Genomic DNA, 14921 nt, shown 5'->3' with positions numbered 1-14921 from the left:
CATTTCCAGGAAACGGCACTGTCAAACGATATAAATATATGCGTCATGTTTCGGCCCAGTCGGGGGAGGTGGCGTGGGGGGGTCAGCTTACCCCCGGTTCACCACTGCCGTGCCCTGAGTGAGACGGAGCCAGGGTCCCCTAGGTGCCGGGGACCCCCGTGCATTTCTGCTGGGACTCATGGGTGCTGTGCAGTGGTAAGGAGTTGGAGTTGTCTCCCAGGTGGGTAGCTCCCAGGCTTTTTAAGAGCATCAGTAGATAAGGATCGAGATTTTGAAGCAGTGGATATCAAGGGAAGCAAAGGATTTTTGAGCACACATGGCATCTAGGCATCACCTCCAGCGCTCAGAGGGTCCCAAGAAGAGTGAAGTTAATCAGTAGTAGAAATGGTCTAATTTTAGGATGGCAAAAGCCTCCTTTGCTTTTGCCAAGCTCTTATCCAAGGAGGAGGTGGAGCTCTTATCCTTTTTGCTGGAGGATAGCCCGTCTGTCTAAGGTGTATCTAGTAAAAACTGAAGATATTTTTCACCACTTTCAAAACCCTTTCACCAGTTCCCCAGATTATTGGCAAAATAAGGATAGTGGCAGATTCCTTATAACTCTCTTCCCCTTCTGCATCAATTATGTTTCTTTGTGAGGCAGAGCTTTGAGTCAGCTCTCCTTCATTTCTCTCTTCTGGTTGCTCCCAAGGGAGAGAGTCTCTTGGTAATAGGAGCTACATCAGTTCAGAGAAGAATACAGTTTTGTTCCCTTCTCAAATGACATATGACTATCAGGCATCTCATGAGTTCTCTGAGTGGGCACATGAATTGAACCTTTTTGGAGTCTCGGTGATTAATGGCCTGATGGGTAGGAAGCAGACACTCGTTACAGGTCTCAGGGATCTGCCTGGTGGAATTAAATAGCTGCCATGTTAGCGATGCCCTTTTACCCTTCTGAGCTCTCCTGTGAACGTCACCAGCGGCACACGAAAAAGGAAACAAAGTTTGCCACAGGGTGGGTTAGGGGATTTTTTTTACTTTTGTTTTTGTTGCTGGTGTGGTGTTGTGTGGGGTTTTTTACAGCACAAGCGCAAGAGATGTTTTAATGAGCCCTGGTAGGATTGTTTCTTGCCTTATGTAAAACTAATTATGAAGGATCATGGGCACATCGGCATGGCTGCGATCCTTGTGTCTCAACCCGGCTTCCAAGGAAAAATCTGTAATGCCGCTGGTGTCTGCGGATAGGGCTGGATCCCAGTGCCAATGTCAAGTGGGGATTTTTTCCTAATATGGACAGTAGTCCACAAGGAACTGGATGAAGTCCATCAAACTAATGTTGCCAACAGCTAGTAGAAAGTTTGGCTATCCTCTGCTTGGACCAGCCCTGAGTTAGAGACCAGAAGGTAAAAGGCTTTTTTGCTCTGTTATTTGACATCGCATGGGCAAGCGTAGCGTACTAAAAGCACAAGCCCAGGGATGCTGGCAGGAGGTGATGCCTGTTCACCAGTTCCCCGCGCAAGTAGCTGTACAGTCGTGGCTTTTGCAAGATGAAGCTTTTTTTTTTGTTTTGCTTTGCTTTGTTGCGTTTTCCCCAAAAGAAAGCTCACAGTGTGATGGGAGCGAGCACTGGCATGCCCCTCCAAACCCTTTCCCTTTCTGATTTTTTGGGACATGTGCCTCCCTTTACCTTCTGGCCTAATATTGATGAAGTAAAAGTGTTCCCACTCACAAAACTTCCACTTGTCCTAACTTTGACAATGTGAAATTTGTGTATATATGCTTTTATCTCAGTATTCACTAGTGGATTATGCAACCAATGCTTTAAACTGGCAGTGACAGCTAATTCATGATCAGCAGTAAGTGCTAGGTTTGTTTCTAAGGAAAATACCGTGAAGGCAGGAGGGGTTTTGTTGGTTTGTGTTTTTTTGTTTTAAAAAGTCTTGATGTTCTGTATTAGGCATAGACTGTTTTTAAACATCAGCATGTGTTCTTTTTCTTTGATGTTTCTCACGAGGAGGATTCTGCCTTCTACTTTAACAAGAGTCCCATGTTCCTCTTATGTTGTTTTATGCTGCTAATGATGTTGCTTACTCAAATAAATAGGTATGTGCCTGTACATTTAAAATGCAACATTCCCCTTCAACACACCACTGAAACATAACAGAACTGATCTTCTTTAGTGATCTCCTGTGCCAGAACTTTCATGTTTTGAAATTAAAATGGATTCTCCTTATCTTCTCATAGCCTCTTTGATCCATTGCCTGTGGGTGTATGGTGGCACTAACGACAGAGGACAGGGAAGCCTCAGCTTTGCAGCTCCAGAGTGTTAGCAGCATCCCCGTGAGGAACAGCCGTGCTCCTGGTACGCCAGGAGAGCAACCTGCTTCCCGACGCGTCCCCCTGCGCTCGGTGCCGGGCGGGATGCTCCCCCTGGAAGTGCCCTGTGCACACGCTGGGTGTTCTTGCAGTGCTCTTCCCTCTTCCCAGGGACCCCGTCAGTGTCTTGGCAGCGGAATCTTGGTAGGAGTTTCCTGTAGCAATACCTGCTTTCCAGACATCCCCGATCTTTTCCTTCCTCCAGGTAGCACGTAGCTCCAAGGACTAAACTTGGAGATCAGGCCTGGGTTCATCTGTGCAACCAGCCTATACCCGTGCCGAGAGTTTGCATGTTTTTGTTTTTCCCAGCTATTCATTTAGTCCAAGGTATGTCATTTGTAGCTGGTCACAAGTGGTGAACCAAATAGCTTGAACCTTTCTGCCAGGGCTCTGCATGCAGGTACTGTCAAAACTGTTCTCAGTGATGAGTCAGTCCCTTTTTTTTCCCCCTCTCTCTCTCTTTTTTTTTTTTTTTTTTTTAATGACGAGTATGCAGCTAGTGTACCCATTAGAGTGTGCAGAGGGATGGCATAGAAATGAGGATACACATGTGTATGTATCAGACGCTGAAGAGCAGCGTTCTTGTTATAAATATAGCTCGGCTGTGTTCCTTCTTACATTTCAATTTTATAATCTGTTCCAGAAGATTTGGACAAAAATACTGTAGTGTAAGAGAGCGTTAGTTTCTGGGTTCTTCAAATAATAATTCTTAGTAAGGAAACTAGTAAATAAACCTTTAAAGATGGGCAAGATGACATCTTCCCTAGTTCTAGGAATTGGACTTGGGGTATAGATTTATGAAAGGTAAAATAAAGGACAAGTAGAAGCAGGAGAACTGTATGTTTTATTTTTTTAGTTTATGGCTAAAACGTATGAATTGTCCTTTTTTGTTTGTTTTATTGGTGTGATTATATATGATCTATCTTTACATGTATACTTTTTAGACCTGGTGGGCCCACTGTGATTAAATGTTTGCTTTGAATACGTGTCCAGCGTGTTAACTTTTCACAGCGGAAAGTTGTTGAATTCATTTTTATACAAGAGAGGCAAAAAAAGGGGGGGGAAAAAGGAGATTGTTAAATGTATGGAAACCCTTATTGGCTGAATTATATAACTGAATTCATTCAACATGCTCGGTGTATCTTGTTCTCCTTTCAGTATTGCCACTCTGTTCATCACCCCTTTTAGTGCTTTAGGCATATGGCATGCAGTACATCCAGGGAAGTGTCAACAATATGGCATATGTTATACATACTGATCTTGATACACCGTAGAAAATAATGGGCCTAACTTTAAAAGGCACGGTGCTAAGAATAGAGCGTGCTGCAACATGCAGACAGTGAATCCGCCATGAATGTCATGTTTGAAGACAAGAAGAGCTGTATTTTTCATTACTTTTGTGGCTTGGTTTGTATTTTGGCGTTGCTGCGAACGAGAAATATTACGGTCAGATGAATACAGGCTGGATCTTCGCCCGCCTGATGCTGGTACCGCGGACTCTGCGGAGACGTGGGGGTCAGCTTGCGCAGCGACGGTGGCAGGGTCGGTGTGTGGGGATGGGCGAGCGGGAGCAGCAGGGGAGGCAGGGAGCTGTGGGACCTGCCCGCCCGGTGCCCCAGGGCCCAGCGCTGCCCGCGTGAGCCGAGGTGGGGACAGGCAGGGACCTGGGCCACCGACACCCCTCTGCGGGAAGAGGGATGGGAACGGAGGGATGTCCTGATGCGTTTCCAGGAGTCGTTAGAGGGTTGCATTAACTCACCACTTAGCTCTGTCTCTGCGCTGTAAATGAGCCTGCACAAGCAGATTGCTATGCTTACATTAAAACCACAGTGGTGGAAATGAGTCTTTCCAAAGACTCTTCCAAAGATCTGCCCATTAGGATCTGACTGCGAGATCAGGGCTCTCGTCTGGACTCGGAGCAGTAAAATGAAGTTGAAATGCTCTGTTTCTCATTTCTGGATCCTGGACTTAACTCAGCTCCCTGTTTCTCAGTGAATCTTTTTTCCCCGGGAATGCTCGTTTTTAAAGTAGAAAAAATTTAAACAGGGGGTCCTTTGAAACACACGGCCTGAAAATTGTTCCAGGGAGTCTCACCTTTAAAATAAATGATTCGTACTGTGGTATAGGTGTACGTATATGTGTATGTCTGTGTTGCTGTTTATTGTACTGCACTGGCCTGCCTCGGAAGCTATAACATCTGAAGTGCAGAGAAGCAGTGACTGGAGAAAGAAATATCTTCTTTCCAACAAAGACCAAATATTTGTCTATTATCTCTATGGCCATTTTAGCGATTCTTGATATTCGCAGAACCGCGCAGATCACCACACAGATAAAACAGAACAACAAAATATTTATTTTTAATCTTTGTTGAACGCTGAACTTTTTGTGCATGTTTATGAGGGTTAAACATTAATAGCAGATGTTGTTAATGAATAGAAGGCTTGAGCCAGGCTTCTGAGACCTTTTAGTTTGTACATGAATTTTCTGGTTGATGACAATACTTGTAACGTGCCTAATTATGAAGTAGTGTTCTAATCAAGCCTTGAATAACTGAAGAATTTCCCCTCCTCTTTTGCGGTTATTTCAGTGGCACACACACAGATCGCTTCAGTGCCTGTGCTTATTCTTAGTGATTTTTCTTTTCTTAGAACATTCATTGAGGTTTTTTCCCCCAAGAAACACATTTATGTCAGCGCAGGAACGTGCAGGCACATGCACAGGCAGCTACGCGTGCACGGCGCGCGCGTCCCCTCCATCCCGTCCCCACCAGCAGCTGAACTGGTGCCAGCCTCTGAAGTTGTTGTCCCAGTTTGTCACACTTCCAGGTGAAGTACGTGAAAGTGATTATAGGTAATAAATATCTTTTTTTTTTAACTTATTGCAGAGGCAGTTTTTCCCCTGTTAATGAGGGTAATTTGACTTGGTTGAAGGATTGCAGTTCTTAAGAATTAATGCAGCAATCCAATTCAAAGATTTAAAGAGATCTAAGATTTTTCACAGGTCGTGTGCTAGTGAATGTGCTCCTATCACATAGCAGCTAATGGACTTGAACAACAGTCTGTCATTTACTGTTACCTCAGTGTATAGCAGCTTTGCCCTTGATAGCAAGTATACTTTCCCAGCAGTCCAGGTTATTTAGTAGTGCGGTATATTTGTAACACTTTTAAGAGACAGTATCCTATTTCTAACAGCCCTAATTACTGGATAAAGTGAGGTTACCTTTCTGACTGTCTTAATTACGTGTTTGGATCCTAATCTCCACGAGCCTGAAGTATTTTATGCTCTAATAGCCGACTCCTCATTTTTTTTTTTTTTTTTAATTTGTCTTTATGTATACACACATATAAAATAAGTTCTGTATTGCGTTTCCCCTATATCAATGCAGGAAGGTTAATGACATAAATACGGAAGTGTTAGGCACTAGTCTCCATAAGGTCCCGTTATTTTTAGGGATGCATTATTACCTTTCAGCAGTGTTTTGTAATGACTTATTTGTAAATGCTGTTGGAAATGCTCTAATTTCTTGATCGTATTATGTTCCTGGATATTAAAAATGCTATTTTAAGGTAATTAGAAGAATTCTCTTCTATTTAAATGTGTGTTCTCTAGACAGTGTCACTCTATACTCTGCACACAAGAACCTTTGTTCCTTAATTAGAAAAAGGACTAGAGCTCATTAATTGTGGGTACAAAGTGATGTCTGCTCAAATGGAGAAGCAATAATACAGTTTAAATAATGATTGATCCTACATTTTAAGTCTTATACTATTTCGTGCTGATAGTAATAAATAAGCAACATATAACGCAGGTTCCAAAGCATTGTGTTTGCATTTTTATTGAAAGATCTCTTTTTGCAAGGATAAACCTCTGTCGGGCACAATAAATAAAGGATGGTTGGTACATACACAGTGTCTGCCATTTAGAAAAGTCAGCATTTGTCAACAGTCACACCATAGTGATAGCTGAGATACTGGAGTTAACTCCACCCCATACTTTAGAAAATTAAATAATTGTGGTAGCTGTGCAGTCAAAAGCAGTTTGGATCTTGGCCCTACAGAGCTATTATTGTGATGAAAAGAATATTTTAATTACTGCTCGCAAACAGGATGAGTTATAAATGTTCGAGTGTTTCGCAGGGTGTTATTTTGGAGAATGGAGACAAGTGTAGTTTGTCCTCTGGATTTTACTATCTCCCTGCCATCCCCTTGGGAAGAGAAGGACACAGCTTGGGAAGTTAAACCCAACACCCTTTACCAAAAGGCTTGCATTTGTATGGTGGCCACAGAGCAGGCTATCGCGTGCACCTCGCGTCGTCCAAAGGCAGGGCGAGCTCCCAGTGAATGCCGTCCCCAAAAATTAGGAGCATGTTGATGCTGGGCTTGGGGGTCCTACTGCCAGGGTCGGATGCTGGGACGGTGTCTGTGTGGGTTTGGAGTTTGGGTCTTTTCTCATCTGAAGCTTTCCAAAAGTCAGGGCTGGGGAGGGCAGGTCGTTGGGATGTGCATCGTTTGAGGGTGTCTCGAAAAGCCTCTCTCTCCATCTCCTCCACAAACCCAGCGGTCCCTGCTCCTCTCCTTGCCCCACCTTGCCTCAAATACTTAAGAAAGAGGAAACCAGTCTCATTTTTTTAACCCTAATGAAAACACGCATTAACAAGGCAAAGCATTTCCTACGTGAAGAATAGGAAAGTTGGAAGATGGAGTCATTAGGCTTGTTTTTCCTGCTAATAGTTTCACAAATGAAAATGGTGAATGCTAGAACAGGGTATATATTTCACTCGAAGTGTATCAGCACTGAAAGAACCCCAGAAAATGGGGGGTTTCTTGATATCCTTCTCTGCTGTATTCCTCTTGGAGGGAAAGAAAAATAGTTTTTAAAAGATAAAAAACCTGTTCTTCAATTGACTATGCAAAAATCTTATTGCAGTATTTATTCCAAACCTGCACACATAATGTTCAGTCAAGGGGAAAACAGCAAAAAACAGTTGTTGATGGACTTAGCAGAGAACTGGATTAAATAAGCATTAGTCTACTGAAGCTGATTACAGGAATATGAAAATGCAGTATCTTAATGGTACATATTTTCATGTGGCAGCTCAGTTGCCTTTCATTTTGCAGCTAATATGTCTATTCTTATGAGTCATTTACTTCTTTAATTACCTTTTGCAGGCAAGGCACCATGGTATATTAATGTGAATGATTTTTACTGCCAGTTTATCATACAATGCCCCAGAAGTTGAAAGGCGTAATTGACTTGGAAGAGCAGCTCATGAAGGAAACAATATTTAGTTGACAGTTTTCCTTGTACTCTCTGTTGACGTTTATGAGTTTACACTATGCTAAAGGAGTAATAAACACAATTTTCTTTCAATAACAGGAAAGAGTCGCTTTTAAAATACATTTGTGGAAAACAGATTCGTTCATTTCTTGAATAATATAAAATAATACGTTTCCAGTGATGAGATGTATATAAGATTGTCAATTGAATTAAACCTCGGAAGGTGCATTTATAACCTGCCTTAGAGCATTAAAAGATGTTAGGGTGCATATGAATCGAATCAATTTAATGAATATTTAAATTATACACAGATTTGGATAAATCATATTCAGATCTGCGTGATAGATTATTTGGCGGCCTTCTCTTGCCATCAGGTTGAAAGTTTAAAGTGAGAATTTGAGGGACGGAGGCTGTGTTTCTGGAGATGGAAAAACACTCGTCGGAAAGCTCTCGATAAACCCTGATTGGGGGATTATTGCCGAAACTTTCTGTAACTTTCCTGAAGCCACAGGCTTGAGGAAGGTTTAAAATCAGCTTTGCAATCCGTCAAAGTCCATTTTCTTCTGGAATGCTACTTTTATTGAAATGACCTTGTCAAGTCGCAAATTCTTTTTTTCAAGCATCCCCAGGACCGTGCCCAGGTATGATTAATCATCCCATCCCGCTTTAATTAATTTAAAGGCACACGTGCCCAGGGTGGGAGTGGGAAGCCAGCTGGCGAGGCAAGCGCTTCCCCGCTCGGCTTGCAGAGAGTTAAACTTTTCACAGTTTTCCCCGATTGTTTGCAGTTCAGCCCTCTGCAACATAATGAAAGTTTTCTAGCCATCTGTTGTTAAGCTGGCGGTGAGCAAGGCCAGTATATCCAAACAAAGTGCTGGCCTGCTGTAAACTGAACCTGTCAGTTTAGCATAGCTGGGCTGACCTCCCCAGGCGCGGGGCAGCCTGCGGTACCAGGCACTGGCTGCGTGCTCAGCTTCCAGGGGAACTACTTGGGGGGACCGTGTTTACCTTTTCCACTTAGCGTTCCTCCCACAGGCTTGAACTAGTTTATACTAAATCTTTAAATTGACACTGGGGTTTTTTTCCCTATTCTGAACTTCCCCCCCCCCCCCCCCCCCCCTTTTTGGGGGGGTACTGAAAAAATCTATTAAAACCCCATGGTTGCTGGAATTTGAGCTTTTTGGAGGTGATGTGGGAGGACGTGGGACAACAACTCGGTGCACGCGTGCGTGCTGGTGAGATTGTCTCTCAAGAGAAAGAGGCATGTTCCCAAGTATCCTGGCTTGCTTTCTAGCTCCTCTTTTTCCCTTTGTTCTGTATTATTTAAGATCAGTTACTCATTTGCTTCTGAGGATTGGGAGTAACAGGCAAGGTAGAGCAGAGCAACCAGCGCCTCTTGTCTTCCTGCGAACCGCAGTTGCATCCAGAAGTGGCTGGAGCAGCCTTCCTCCTGCTTCTGTGTGCTTCTGCCCCGGGGAGTGGTAGTTTCAGCGTAAGGTACTAGAGAATTTGAAACTTTTTGAGCAGAATTGCCAAGATCAGAGTGGAAATGCCCTTTACTTGAAGGTCTGTGGGGCTGGGGGTTGTTTTCCTTTCTCGTTGGTATTAAATATGCGCTGGTTTGGCCTCCCCTCCTCTGCCTCTGTGCATTTGTGCTTTTCCCAGTCTTGTTCCTCAGATTGCCTTCCCTTTTTCCTTCCTACCTAAATGCTAGTTTATTTATTCCTATTTGTCTGGGAGGTAACACATGTCATCTCCCTGCTAATACTCACCCAATGCAAGCGATTTTAACCATTTTTAAGATTGGCAACAAAACTCGAAGCACCTGTGCCAGGGAAGTATTAGGTATTACCTGTTTTCAGTGTTTGTTTTTTGGACTAGACTTACAGTAAATACCTTTATGCTACCGCTACTGCCAAAATCACTCTTTCTGCTTTGTTTTCTACACTTGTGCTATACCTGCTCGCCGGTCTTTGGCTGGTTTCAAGTGTATTTTACTTAACTCACGGTTCTTGGAAAGCAAGCCCGATTCTCAGTGACCCCAAACACTGCAGTTCTCAGCCAGGAGTTTTGCCTGAGGAAGAGCTGCTGAATTTGTGCCGTGCATGAAACCAAGCTGCACCTTTGAAAAAGCACATCGCAGCCAGTCCATATCTTCACAGTGGGTAGCAAATGTACTGGAAGCTCTGGAAAAGCAGTGAAAGTCGTTAAAAGTCATACTTTGCCCTTCCAGAAGACCCCACCAAAGGCTTGTGCTGGTCCCCGCCGGGAGGGTGGGAGTGCCCAGGTGAGGGGATGCAGGGATGCAGTGTTTCAGGTTACATCCCCTGCCACGTGTTTTCGGGGCAAAAGGAGTATGACAGCAGTGAAAAACACTCAATTTTAAATTAAAATGACTGCACTTTACTGGGAAACTCCATCCAGCTCTAATCTGTTTGTAAGGTGACTGACACATAAAGTGCTTTTTGTTTTAAGGTAGAGGGGAATGCATTCAGGATAGAGTTTCTGGTATAAATGTCAGGTGCAACGCAGTGCATGCTCACTCAAAAAGTCAAGCAGATAACCTTGGCATTTAGGGACATTGCCTTGTATAAAATGAAATTGTATTTTGTTTTTAAAAAGGAGGACTACATTAAGAGGTCACCTATTAGCTGTGTTTTTGCTAGCTGTCTGAAACTCAGCTCTACTGTCTATTAAACTCAAACCACTATGTAAACATTCCTGTGTTGTTCCTGGTCTCTACAATGGCCAAGGGGATCGGGTTTCACCTGCCTGCACATCTTCAAGCAATTAAAGCAATTAGCTTGAAGCCATTTCACATTCAAGGTCTACTGTGACATTCAAGTCCAGAAGAAGTCTAGGGGAAAAGAAAAAAGACGACTGTGGAAGGGCCACTGTGCAGCACACGCACACAAATAACCTGCGAGGGGGTTTTTGGACTTGCAGCGACTTCCAAATGCGGTCATGAGGCTTTGCAGCGGGCATGCCAAGTTGTTGCTGCGAAAGGGAAAAGATAAAGAAAAAGCACCTAATGATCCTTTAAATTATACCCAAGTTTTGCCTCTTTTGCACTGAGAAGGGAGGGGGAGGAGAGAGAAATAGCAACATGATTTGGAACGATATTTGTGTGAAATAATATGGTGTTGGTCTTATTTACTGACGTTTCTCCTGGCACGGAGATCATATTTTTTCTTCTCATTTAGGTGGGGATTTATATTTGGTGTTTACATTGTAAAACTGCACTCATTCTGGCTAATGTATCCGTTACAATGACATTCAGCGTTGAGTTTAGTGATTCCAGCAGTAAGTCTTGAAAGCTGCTATTTTTTAAAAGGTTGGAGCAGATTAGTGGTGACCTTAAAAGATTAAACTAGTACAGTTTAAAGATAAATAATCAGCCTTTAGCACATTAGATAGCTACATAAGCATGACAGAAGGTGACTTTCTTACAATAGTTCCAGAATGCAGGAAGCATTTTTACATTTGTAACTTGACTAAGGCAGGGAACGGTGTTTTGCAGAAAGCGAGGCATAAACTGATTGCACCACTTCAAATTGGTTAATACAGTTTTAAATCCACAGTTTTCCTGTTGGTGTTATTATGGAGAAGAGGCTAATTTTAAAAGCTATGCCTGCTGCAAAAGAAGATCTTGCTTTGCTGTCCCGGAGGGTGTTCTTAATCAGAAATAACCGCAGGCTAAATTATAATGTGGAATCCTGCTGCCCTTTAACCTAACACTGCTGCTCGTTCGGTGTTTGTTAACAAACAGCTCTAAGTACAAAATTGTTTGAGAATTACTTTTTCATTATATTTGCTGGCTTCAATTAGAATAAGAAGCTTATTTGGGGAAGAAAAATTAAAAATGTATGGGTTTCTAGAGAAAGTTTCAGCAATTGTTTCCTGGCAAGTGCCATCTTTGGTACGCATCTGCAGACTCCGTGGCACACGTAATTCAATTTAAATAAAATTATCTTCTGAACTAATATTTCTGCAGCGGTGGGAGAGGCAGAGCTCAAGAGCATCCCAAGACTCGGCCCTTTGAAAGACGCACAAGCTAAAATGGTGGCAGGGGCTGAGGCTGGGGCCCCTCTGGCGCCTCGGGGGGGATGTGATTCCCCTGCTTCCTAACGAAGAGGCGCAGATTCCCCATCCCTGTGGTGGTTTGGAGGGCTGGGCTAGATGCAAGTGGCACAGTGTCCTATTTTTATTTCGCTTTGAATAACATGTAATTGAAATGTACGCTCGGCAAGTGAATTGGTGAGTTGAAGGTAAGAACTGCTGAGTTAGTAGAAGGCGGCACAAGCCCTCCTCTTTTTTTCCCCTTAAGTTTACATGCTGGAGCGGAAACGCTGTGGTACTCAGAAAGGAGGTGATGCCTCTGTAAAGCAAATCTTTCCAATTTTTTTTTTCCTAGCTTAGTCTTCTGTTTCTATGATCTGCCTTTTGAACTGTTTTTGTGGCTGATCAGTTCCACCTAATATGTCTCTTGATTTCTGCTATTGTAATACTCAGACGACATGCTGTTCTCTTCATTTTTATAAGCTTTAGATGCTCCTGCCTGTCATACTCTGGCGGTTTATCTTCAGCGTCTGGATTTGCTTTCAGACTTGCATGTCTATCAAGCTGCTGTTGCTTTGAATGTGAGATCAAAAGAAGATGAATTCCAGTAAAAAATTTCCTTGTATGAAGAAAAGATTGGGGGCCTATGTAAACATCCCACTGACAGCTCCCAATGAGTTATTTTAGCAGAGCATTAGCACCCAGAATGACAGACAGTCCAAGACTACATGCTAAATAACAAATCAGTCCCTTCAGCGGCAGCAGCACGTTGCCACAACAGCAGTACATTTTCTAAAGGAATCCTGTTCCTCTTTTTTATTGAATATGGCTGTTCGACTGCTCATCTCTTCACGAGCTGCCTCTGAGTGCCAGCCCCAGTTTACTTTTTCTTGACAATATCTGTGTCATGTCACCAATATGACAGAAGACAAGGCTTTGATAATTGGGTGGGGAGACGGTTAGTTAGTCATCTTGCGTTAAATAGGTAGTTTGTTTTAGGGAGGGGAAGGAGACGACGAAGAAGGGAAAGCATCTGCCTAAATGCTAAATGCACGCTTTCGGAGATGCTGGATGCAAGTCCTGCGCCCGAGACAAGTTGCATTTTTTGGGTGATTGTTTATATTTCAATTCACACAGTTAGAGAAAATAGCTCTGAAGCCCAGCCAGTCTCGCAAGCCGATTTTAAGCGCAAGTTACAGCACTGTAGAGGGTAGGAAAGTCAAGCTTGGCTGAACTTACGTGCAAATATGAATTTGCCTAGATGCAGAAGCGAGGTGTGCTTTTCGCCGCTGTTTGGTCTAGTTGGGGACGTAATTAGTTCTGCATGTTTCTGCTTACAGACGGGGAACTTAATAACACAGAATTGCTAGATTTTTGCGCCTGGTGTAGTGCTAAACCCAACTTCGAGAGTACCTGCGAGCTCCAGCCGATCTCGCCGCTTCGCAAGGGAAGAATTAGGGAAGGAATGCTTTGCGGTTTCTTTGTCATTTAGTAAAAGCAGAGGTTGCTACTGTGGAGGCAGAGACCCGGTGGCTGCCGGCGAAGGGCAGTGCTCCAGCGCCGTCTCCCTCCAGCCTGCGCTCCGGCTGCACAGCACTTCCTGTTTATTCAAACATCTTTTTACCATTCTTCAGCCCCCGCTTCACAGAAACAGCCAGAAACACATCTCCAGCGCGAAGACGGAAATCTGAAGGCAGACAGTAAGAGCTTACTCTGTTAAACTCTTCATTTTCTCTGCGAGCGCTGAGAGAAAAGGAGCGTGCAGGCAGGGCTGAACTTTTAACTTGCTGCCTTGCGCGGGCAGCTTGGCAGCGCAGGAGAGGGGAATTGCTTAGGTTTAAAGCAAAAGAAGCCGGTTCAGGTTGTTTACTGCGGTGTTGACAACGAGGGTGGGGTTTTCAGCACGGCTTCGGAGAACCGTGGCGAGGACTAAGTCCTCTTTCGGGGTGCCTGTCGCCTTGCGACGTCCCTGTGGAGCGGGAGCAGCCATGTGTCACCGTCCCCACTGCTCGCCGGGTGCTGCGGCTTCTCCTTGCACTTGCACAAGTGGCACAAAAAAACCCCAAAACCAACCCCCCCAAAAAAAGGAAACGTGGCTGCTGTTCTGGGCAGCAAAAGAGAGAGGTGCGAGCCCGCCGAGTCGCTTTTTGTTTTCTGCAAACTCTTTGCATTGCGGCTCTGGCACCGCTTGCGAACCAGCCTCGCTAATATTTGTACCAATTTCATGCTAATAAAAATCAGGCTGCTGAGACAAGCATGGCTATTATCTCATTCATATTACTATTGTTTAGACCTGTGGTACTACAAAAGGAAAGGGAAAGCGTGCTCATGCCGGGTAATGGTTGTTAACTTCTCACGTGAGGGATTTTCTCTGCAGTTTTTCAGTATTAATGATTGTTGTATGAATGGTCTTCAGGGGTTGTTGGAAGATAGCGTAGATCCTCTGGGTAATCCATGTTGCAACACGTATGCTGGATTTTTCCCTCTTTCTTCAAGTGACTTAAAAAACTACTTGATAATTCTTGGTTGTTTCTTCCCCCCCCCCCCTCCCCAGTCCACTGAAATAGTAGGTAACTTTTTTTTGGTAAGCATTCGTGGTGCTCATATAGTGTGAAACATAAGAGAAAATGGAAAATATGCTGCCTGCCCTATGGAGAAAGCCCATCCTCCTCGAGGCTTTTCCTGCCTCTCTGAGATCCAAATACGCTTTAAAATTTTAAACTGTAAACCCCCATCTTCCTAGAAAAGAGAGCGAGAGAGAGAGAAATCAAGCTGTGTGTTTAGCCAAACCACAAGTACAACAAACATATTTTTAAAATATATTGCTAGTCTGGCTTTTTTAATGTTCAGAAGTTGTTCTACTTTGCAGAAAAAAAAAAAATGGTGTTTGCAACTGCCTTAAGGACAATTTGTTTAACAGTAGGAGTAATTGCATGGGGAAAATGGAAAGAGTGACTGAAGTTATTTACTCAGATGTTAGTGTAGGTGTGGGGCAGAAAACTCACTGTGGGAACAGTGGGCTGCTTTTCTTGGTATCTTAGTCTATTTGATGACCATCAAATTTCCCAGCTCACTGGTTTTGTTTTTTCTGGATGGCATGTTTGATTATTTATCAGAAGGGAAAGGGAGTAGCTGAAGCAAATAAACATGTGACCAAGCTGTGTTTTGTTTTCCACTCAGAAGGCCGTGCCCTTTAACAGATATACAGAAAATAATAAACGTATTGTTTT

General features: G+C 43.5%; 1 protein-coding gene across 5 annotated transcripts in view; it reads left to right on the top strand.

Annotated features, from left to right (window-relative positions):
- Positions 1-14921, top strand: part of FOXP1 (forkhead box P1) — a 389382-nt gene that overhangs the window by 251068 nt on the left and 123393 nt on the right. Inside the window, exon 1 of one of the 5 annotated variants that reach the window (XM_082322182.1) lies at positions 13278-13391. The exons of the other annotated variants lie outside the window; for them this stretch is intronic. The gene's annotated coding sequence lies outside the window, so the exon portion shown is untranslated. Of the gene's footprint in view, positions 1-13277; positions 13392-14921 lie in introns of those variants that run through there. 5 annotated transcript variants of the gene reach the window in all.

The sequence above is a fragment of the Platalea leucorodia genome (assembly GCF_965183815.1).
Source record: "Platalea leucorodia genome assembly, chromosome: 9".
Lineage (NCBI taxonomy): Eukaryota > Metazoa > Chordata > Aves > Pelecaniformes > Threskiornithidae > Platalea > Platalea leucorodia.
This window is presented reverse-complemented; position numbering and strand designations above follow the sequence as displayed.